Source organism: Leptosomus discolor, chromosome 13 (genome assembly GCF_034619465.1).
Source record: "Leptosomus discolor isolate bLepDis1 chromosome 13, bLepDis1.hap2, whole genome shotgun sequence".
NCBI classification, from domain to species: Eukaryota; Metazoa; Chordata; class Aves; order Leptosomiformes; family Leptosomidae; genus Leptosomus; species Leptosomus discolor.
The window spans coordinates 22,806,354-22,816,558 of record NC_141403.1 but is presented as its reverse complement, the minus strand read 5'-3'; positions in this window follow the sequence as shown (position 1 = coordinate 22,816,558).

The following is a 10,205-nucleotide window of genomic DNA, read 5'->3' as shown; positions in this document are numbered from 1 at the left end:
CCTGTTACTGGGCACAACAATGCCTTATCGCCTGACCCATCGGTAACTCGCTCCTGGGCTATCTCCTGTTCATGGCCCATCAAGGAACTGCCTCGCGACTCCCCATCCCAGGGTGAGATGCTCCGCCCGGGGGGAGGAGCCAAGCAGTCCATGCTAAATAAAAACTGAGATCTCCAACAGCCTAGCAGCCTTCTGCCACTGGATTCCCAGAGGAGTTTCCCCCCCCCTCACTGGAGTTCCAGAGGACAAGAGCTACCTACCTACCACTGGACCTTCGGAGGAAGACCAGACTCTTTTACCTGATCGCTGCTTCAACAGAACTACATCCATCGCTTCAGGAGGACTGCAGCCATCATCTTATCGGACTGCTACTGCCACCCTAACAGGGTGTCATGTTGTATTCCTGACTCTGCCAGTGTAAACCAGGAAGTTGTTTTTTTTTTTCCCCTGCCTTGTGTTATGTATATATATATATATATTAGTAAAGAACTGTTATTCCTATTCCCCATATCTTTGCCTGAAGGCCCGTTAATTTCAAAATTATAATAATTTGGAGGGAAGGGGGTTGCATTTTCCATCTCAAGGGAGGCTCCTGCCTTCCTCCGCAGACACCTGTCTTTCAAACCAAGACAGCTGTGTAGAGGACTACTCCAATAGAGTATCTTGGCCTTGGATCCATGTTGGCTAGCAAGTTAGCCTTGGTTTAATACACAAGGAAGAGCTCTAGTCCCTTTTCTGTCATATGTATGAAACAGATCTACATATGTTTCCAATAGAAAATGAATACCAGCTGGGAGCAGTAGTGCTATTCTTGAATACTGTAGCAATCTTAATGGGGGGAAAAATGGTATTTAAGCTATGATTTCTGTTCTTCTCCAGGAACATTATGTTCCTAATGTCAAGTCTAAACCTCCCCTGACTAATGCAGCTTTGAGCCATTCCCATGCATCCTGGCACTGGATTCCCAGGAGAAGAGCTCAGCACCTCCCTCTCCACGTCCCCTCCTCAAGAAGCTGGAGAGAGAACTGAGGTCTCGTTTTCGCCAAACTAAACAAGCCCAAATCCCTCAGCCACTCCACACAGGACACATCTGCCAACCCCTTCACCAGCTTGGTTGCCCTCTTCTGGATGCATTCAAGTACTTTCAACATCCTTCTCAAATGGTGGGGCCCAGCACCGTACACAATACTCATGGTGAGGCCGCACCAAGGCTAAATCCAGTGGGACAATCCACTCTCTTGACCGGCTGGTCATGCTGTGTTTTATGCCCCCAGGATGCGGGATGACAGAGTGCTGGAAAAGGCTGCCCAGAGAGATTGTGGAGTCTCCTTCTCTGGAGACATTCAAAACCCACCTGGACGTGTTTCTGTGTGACCTGCTCTGGGTGGTCCTGCTCTGGCAGGGGGATTGGTCTAGATGGTCTTTCCAGGTCCCTTCCAACCCCTGACATTCTGTGATTCTGTGACCATACTGCCACTGGGGAATAGAAGAGCGGTGTCTTTCATACAGCAAGGTAAGGTAATGGTTATGGGGAAAAGGGCATATATTCAAAATTAGTGCCACATACATCAGCATTAATAAACACATTCTGAGGATTAGTATATGCAGAAGGCTTGACCTGGCTGGTGAAGTGATCCTAGCTCACTCTTTCCTGAGCATACTATACCATGTCCTTCTGCAGTCCGAACTGTTGGCTCCTGTATAAAGCTCTACACACCAGGGATGACAGGCACTTGGAATGTTTTCTTGGGAATACCCTGATGGCCTTCTGCCAGGAAGGTAGGATTTCTTTTGGTGAGCTGAGAAACTAGACCTGAGAGCTGAAAGTGTGTGTATGAAAGGAGGGGAATCCTGCCATAGAATCATAGAATTACTTTGGTTGGAAAAGACCTTTAAGATCATCAGGTCCAACCATTATCCTAACACTATCAAGCCCACCACTAAACCATGTCCCTCAGCACCACATCTGTACGTCTTTTGAACACCTCCAGGGGTGGTGACTCCACCACTTCCCTGGGCAGCCTGGTCCAATGTCTAACCACTCTTTCAGGAAAGAAATTTTTCCTGATATCTAACCTAAATCTCCCCTGGCACAACATGAGGCCATTACCTCTTGTCTTCTCATTAGTTACTTGGGAGAAGAGACCAACACCAGCCTCACTACAACTTCTTTTTAGGTAGTTGCAGAGAGCAATAAGGTCTCCCCTCAGCCTCCTCTTCACTAGGCTAAACAATCCCAGTTCCCTCAGCTGCTCCACACAAGACCTGTTTCCAGACCCCTCACCAGCTTCATTGCCCTTCTCTGGACCCTCTCCAGAACCTCAACGTCTTCCAAAACTGGACACAGCACTCAGGGTGTGGTCCGACCAGTGCTGAGTACAGGGGCACGATCACCTCCCTGCTCCTGCTGGCCACCCCGTGGCTGACACAGGCCAGGATGCTGTTGGCCTTCTTGCCCACCTGGGCACACTGCTGGCTCATGTCCAGCTGGCGGTCAACCAGCACCCCCAGGTCCCTCTCTGCTGGGCAGCTCTCCAGCCACTCCTCCCCAGCCTGCAGCGCTGCTGGGGGTTGTTGTGACCCAAGGGCAGGACCTGGCACTTGGCCTTGTTGAACCTCATACAATTGACCTCAGCCCATCGATCCAGCCTGTCCAGATCCCTCTGCAGAGCCTTCCTGCCCTCCAGCAGATCAACACTCCCACTTAATTTCGTGTCTTCTGCAAACTTGCTGAGGGCGCACTCGATCCCCTCATCCAGGTCATTGATAAAGATATTAAACAAGACCGACCCCAAAACTGAGCCCTGGGGAACACTGCTTGTTACCAGTCGCCAACTGGATTTAACTCCATTTACCACAACTCTCTGGGCCAGTTTCTAACCATCCAGCCAGTTTCTAACCCAGTGAAGAGTACACCTGTCTAAGCCGTGAGCTGCCAGCTTGTCCAATGGGATGCTGTGGGAGACCGTGTCAAATGTCTCACTGAAGTCCAGGTGAACAACATCCACAGCCTTTCCCTCATCCACTAGACAGGTCACCTGATCATAGAGGGAGATCAGGTTGGTCAAACAGGACCTGCCTTTCATGAACCCATGCTGGCTGGGCTTGGTTCCTTGCACTTTCCATGTGAGCGCACCCAAGATGAACCGCTCCATAATCTTGCCCTGTACCAAGGTCAGGCTGACAGGCCTGTAGTTCCCTGGATCCTCCTTCCAGCCCTTCTTGTAGATGGGCATCACATGGGCAAGCCTCCAGTCTTCCAGGACCTCTCCCGTTAACCAGGATTGCTGATAAATGATGGAGAGTGGCTTGGCAAGTTCCTCTGCCAGCTCCCTCAGCCCTCTCAGGTGGATTTCATCCAGCCTCATAGACTTGTGAGTGTCCAATTGGCAGAGCAGGTCATTAACTACTACCTCCTGGATTATGACGGAATCCTCCTGGTCTCCATCCCTGTCCTCCAGCTCAGGGGCTAATTACCTTGACAGTATGTAGTCTGATTATGAAAGACTGAGGCAAAGAAGGCATTAAGTACTTCAACCTTTCCCTCATCCATTCCTCCAGCCATTCCAGATTCAAACATGATTTGACTTTGGTCGGTTAGCTCTTAGTTAGACCTCAGCTAGCTCCTCAGAGATTGGATTAGATGACCTCCAGAAGTCCCTTTCAACAACTTTGTCTCTGATTCTTATGCAGTATCAAACAAATGTTCACTCATCCATAGTCCCACAGTTCACAACCCAGTTACACAGATAAGAGTCAAATTTGATTTCTTTGAATGACATGTTGGGTGCAACACTGACACTTTCAGGATTTGAGATGAATGCATCAACATTTCAGAACAGCAAGTAATTAAATGGTAAATGCACACAAATGTGAAGGATCAGGTTTTGCAAATAACAGCATGCAGTAGCTCTAACAAGGGCAATGTTGGAAGGTTTTGTGTTCCACACTATTCTTGACAGAGGCATTGCAGTCCAACCAACTCATCTGTATTGGATGGAAGTGCCGGTTCTGTGTGGCCAAAGGACACGTTTTGTGAGGCAGAAGCAATACCACTCAGATCCATAACAGTATCAAATAAAATTCACTGAAAGCCTGCTCTCTTCCAGCCTTCCCTTATGTAACTGTTGAGCATAGCGGGGCATTATATTGGTAAGGAAACTTGAACCCCAGGTGTGCTTAGGATTTCAGAGTTAGAATATTGACAACTCCTTAGGTATACATAGTTTTGTTTCTAGATAGACAAAAGGACATTGCTGACCGAGCTTCACTTTATGTATTGTTTGAACATGAAATCAAATTTGTAAAGGCTCTGAAACAAAAATTTCTCCATCTTCCTGTGAAGCACAATGTCTGGGGTAAAGGTGGGGTTTCCAGTTTTACCTGCTAAAACCATGACACACGCAAATAGTGGTAGAAGACTATCTTCTGCCATTTGCTATGACAGGTATGATGACATATGCAATAGTCATTATCTTGTATCAAAGCAGGACCTGATATGAACTGATACCAGTAGATAAAGATACATCTTTTAAATATAGAGCTCCAATGCTCCAAAATTATAATCTGAAACAAATTTAATTACCATTAAAAAATACACTCCAATTTATAAAGCAAACAATGGCAAGAAACCCCAAAATTACAATCGAACAAAATTATGCAAAGCAGCAACTTTGCAATATGGACGTGTTCCTGTGTGATCTACTCTAAGTGATCCTGCCCTGGCAGGGGGGTTGGACTAGATGATCTTTTCGAGGTCCCTTCCAACCCCTAACGTTCTGTGGTTCTGTGATTCTGTGAATACATGCTGTGTGCCCCAAGACCAAACTTCTCTGATTTTCTCCTAGGGTGAATGTTGTAGCTTCCAAGACCCACTCTTCTGCTGTAGTTGAGGAGTCAGATCCAATGCCAAAAGCCAGTGTTTATATGTCACTCCATATTTCTGCTTGGTTTTGCTGAAATCGCTAATAACTAGCATTGAAGCTTCCTCTGTCTCTAGACCCATGAGGTATGAAGCTCAGAGGTCCAAAGCTCTGGGAAGCTCCTCAGAATGTGAGTAGAGCCTGAAGTAGATGTGAAGGGGAAAGAACACAAAAGCTTCTTGTGGTATGTTCAGTCCACCAACACTTCTAAAAAAATGAAAATGCAGCTGAGATTTGAAATTTAGTTATAATCTCACTGGCTTTATCAGGGATTAGAGCTCATGTGGAGCGCTATCTAAAACCTCTTGGGCTGTTCACTCTTCATCTTGCCCGAGTCTGCTGTGCTGACCACAACTTTGTATTTGTTTGTGTTTCTAACCAATGGACACCACTGCTTCCTCTCAGCTGCTGTGTGCCAGTTGTGTTGTGCACATCATTTTGCAAAAGCCTGTGATCTGCTTCAGCGTGATCTACCTCTTGGCTTGATCAATGGAGAAGCCATCAAATCTCACTCCAAACCAGAATCCTTAACAATAGCTTTCAATACTGATTTATGAGTTGAGTTTTTCCAACAGAGGTGGCTGTTCATGGCTTCTGTATGCTTTGTGTATCAACAAAGGTGACAAGGGATGACACTCCCCCCACCATTGATTTAACGGACCGTTAGCTAATTAGCTATTGCACGGGCATACCACAAAAACATTCTAATTCTGCCATTGCAGCACCTTATTTGTTAGCATATGCTTCGGACATCTGCACTATCTTTTTAACTCTCTCCAAATCCATACACAGAAAATAGTGTTTATTTAACTCCATTAAATATTTAATTCCATTACACTACAAATTGCAGAAAGCCATGTCAGGTATGGAAACATCCTAACAACAGGATGAAGTAGAAATGGTAATTTTGACTGGGATGACAGAGCTTTCAGGGAAAACTAATTCATCCAATACAAAACAGCTCAGATTAAGTTTCCTTGGTTTCTGTGTAGGAAATCAAGCTGGCTAGCATTAGTGACTACCAAATCTTCAAAAACCATTGCGCAGTAAAACAAAAGCCCAAAAGATGGCTTGAATCTTTGCATCAAAAGAATATTATAATGAGATGCTATATATTGTTATATATATAAAGTTTAAACTATAGTGTGGTTAATAATTATAACATTTCTCTATAGACTTTGACAAATATGGGCCTTTCTATTCTAAGGATGGAAATATTGGCTTATAAAGTCAATGGAAATTCTGTCATTGACTGCAGTGGGGCTAGAACTATACAAAAAGCGTCATAGTTTTCAGAGAGAGACTCAGGAGATCTACAGCTTCTGTTGCTGCTTTTAGTAATTTGTGGTCTATAAATGACATGAATTTTCAGCAGCACACTGTTCCCTTTTTAACTTTGATTTTGGAGCAGAAATGCAAATTCTCGGAATTCTTGTATGGAAAGTCTTCTCTAAATGTGCTAAATAAATGATTCTCTAAATCACTTGCCAAAGTGGTGTGATTCCACCAAAGTGAAACAATTTATTGCCAAACTTCTCATTATGATATACTATTAAAATGTTTCTATAAAGTCACATTAGCAGAACAACTTGACTTGTTTAAAAATATATGCAGTAAGTGGACACTTTTTGGAAAGTACACACAAAAATCTTCAAACAGCACTCCAAAGAGTGACAATTTAAGGCACGTGATTAATTTGCAACCTTTGTTACATAAATCTCCATATATTTGTAAAACATAATTTCTATACTTCAATAATTACCTTCACAGCTCAGAGAGACAGAATTCGTCTGAATGCAGGCAACACTTTTTTAACATTGATAGGTCATACTGCAGCACAATAAACATTGTTAAAAAGAACCTTATCCATGGAGCAAAATGTATAGAAAGGACATAAAATATTTCTGCATTTCATCTTTTTACAACCAGGTAGGCCGTAGTTACTTGTTCAATAAATAGTGACTATGGAATTCCCAACTTGCTTATCTTTGACAGAGCATGTCACAGAAATATTTTGAGACAGTTTTCAGCCAGGGAAGCAAGAACTGAACTGGCTTCACCAGAGGTAAACTGGTTTACCAACTGGTAATTCCAATCTAATTCACGCAGTAAAAAAGAAGCTGATACATACAACCAGATCCTCAGCAGCTCTAAGTCTACGTTGCTGTGATGGAAACTAGTGGTGCTTGACTGACTAAAGTGTGCTGAAGAAGCAACCAAACACTTGCACCCACAGGACATGTACTGAAATGTGAAAGCACACAGAAGGAGTACGGGGGGGCCAAAAATAGTGAGACAGGTGATGAACTCTTATAACTTGCTTTTTGTATATACCCTAGTAGACATTGGAAGCAATTGCCTTGGAAAAAAATAAGGAATTATAATCCACTATATTCTAGCAAAGAATATGTTCTCGATATAGAAATTGGCGACATTAAACATTTTTTTGGTCACATTTCAAATTGAGAAACTCTGCCAAACAAAATCCTGCCGTAGAGGCAATGATACTAGAAAGCATCTTCCAGAGGCATAAGAGCTTCAGAGATTACGCAAGCTATTCCAGGGAAAGGTCTCTTCACTGACAGAATTGTCCATCCTTCATCTGCTCAGCTACGGTGACACAACATACAGAAAATGCCTAAAGCCTTTGAAAGTAAATGGAGAGTTAAGCACTTTTTATATAGCGTCTTTCCATTTTTTCTGTTGTTAAAAATGGCATAATGTTCCTCTCTGTTCTGCAAAAACTCCTACAGCCCACAGCCCTCTCAAAAGCATACAGGATCCTGATGACTTCTCACAGAGACTGCTGTATTTGTAAACACTGTGGTGTCTATCGATCCTCTCTTGTTTAGCATAAAAGTATACAAGAACATTAAAATCTTATAACCTGTGGTTTTCAAAATTGCATACCCTTGTGTGTGCAACACTTATCTGGTGCACTGCCATCTGCTGATGACGATTTACAAATGTTTTCTTGAGGTAGCCTGTACACAAATAGATCAGGAATGCTCTAACAAGTGTGCAGAAAACACAGTGCACAGCGTGGTGGTTCTTCTGACTGCAACACAGCAATGACCCCTGTACATCAGCAATAAGAAATGGAAGTTTCATTTCAAAGCCAACACTTGATGAGCATCTTGCCAACTTTGGTGTTGGTACTTCAGCATGATGCTGTGAGACTGAAGGTTAGATTTTAGCACTTCACCTGTGCTAATATTTGGGATCAGTCATGGTCCTGTTAGATATCTATGCCAATGGCTAAAATACTTGTTCCAATTACAATATCTGGAACAACATTAATATGCTCTACTTCACCAAAATAGTATGTTCATATGTACTCAGTTCACAAAAAAAAATGTATTTGCATTATTGAATTATAAAATTAGCATCCCTACTGGTGACAGCCTTATGTCTCATGACCCTCATTAACAAGACTAGCTCTGGATGATGAACCTTGCCAATTAGAGACACAGATTTGAATCAGTGCCCAGGATGTCTGCAGCTCAGCAGCTGCTTGTGGGTTGATATCGAAAGAGTCAGTACTCCGAATCTAGTCTCTAAAGGTGTATATTATGTATCTATCTAGGTTTGTACGTGACTTTTTTCATCACATCTCTGCACTTTGCACTGGCCTAACAGCTAGTTTTAGCTGAGAGGACAAAGATAGGGAAAAGTTGTGGGCAAGAATTCTCACACATTACTCCACTCTTTTTGGGTGTCTGGGTAAATCTCAAATTTGACACTGACACAGAATCACCTAGAACCTTTTCAAAATCTGGGTAGGTAAAGTGAAACAACCACTAATTCCTATAAAGTAAAATTTACTAAATAAAGCCTCCATTGGATCCAGTCTTGAGCAATTCAGATACCTCCCTGAAAGTGACGTTTACAAATGAAGGCTCACGTACAAATGAAGGCTCATTTACAAAGGGTTTACGCTATTTCAAATAGAAATAAAGTACATATCAGGATCACAGAAGCAGCTAAGCATTCTTCCTCTATTGATGTCACAGAATCTTTGCAGTTTATACCACCGAAGATTTCAAGCCATAACTTCAGGACTGGAATCATCCAAGGCACAACACAGGCCAGAGAACTACATGCCGCCATGTCGTGTTTAACATCCATGAGAGGTGTCAGCATTTTCACTTTAATTTAGTTTAGAGTTGGCTTTCACTGATGTCTCCAGATGTCTTCAAGGTGATGTAGATCAGATTCATATGCAGCAGGTGTCTAGTGCAATCTTAACTACTATCATTTAACAGAAAACTGGGGACAAAAACAAGAAAGGAAGTTCCTAACACAAATAAGTCTATACATACACAGTAGCCAAACTACCTCTGTACAATACTTTGAACCACGAACATCCTGAGTCATTGTGGCACATAAACCACATGGCAAAACACAGGATAGCATCTGAGAGAGCATTATCCTGATCAGCTATTGAAAGTGATACATAAATTAACAAGATAATCTAACAGAGTATTTGGAAGGTGTCTTCCAAAGCAGCAGTAAAAATGACAAATATTTATACTTCTGTCTGAGTAAGGCTATTTAAAACAGAGCAGCTTAATTACGAATATGAAATTAGTTGCTTGTGACCACACAAACTAAAATTCTGAGCTAATTCTGCATGTTCTTTCATTCCAGTGCTATTGAGTCGAGGAAACGAAGGTGAAGGAAGAAAATGTCCTTCCTGGAGTCCTTGATTAAATTTCAAGATGCCAGGATTTTCCTCTTTCTGGAAAGATTTCCACCAGAGTCAGTGTCCCACAACTACTCAGTGACACAAATATTCAAGAGCAGGAAAATATTTATCTTTAGCTTGCACTTATAAAAGGCACTGATCCACTTCAATCAGAGTAGACTTAGCAGGCAAAAGGCTAACAATTGGCTTCTCCTACATTAATTTCTTACATCATAAATATTGAATTCCATTATTGAAGCAGCAAATGTAGCCTATTTCTTTAAATGTACTTATGGCATAATGGCATAATAAACCATTTCCATCCAAAAATTACAACAACTGTTTACCATTCAAAAAGATTCTTGGTTTAGCCCTCCAAAAATAATATTGATTTTTTTGTAACAGTCTACATGAAAAAATAACAAGGGGGCATATTTCCCCTTCACTGTGCACCCGTTCATTACGAATGAGAACCTAAAAATGTAAGTGCAGCAGAAAAGCTCCAGTGTTTCTGACATCATGGGATCCTACTTCCTTTCCATGTGACACCATTCTAGAGCAGATCCCATGAACCAAAGTACAGGTTACTCTCTATT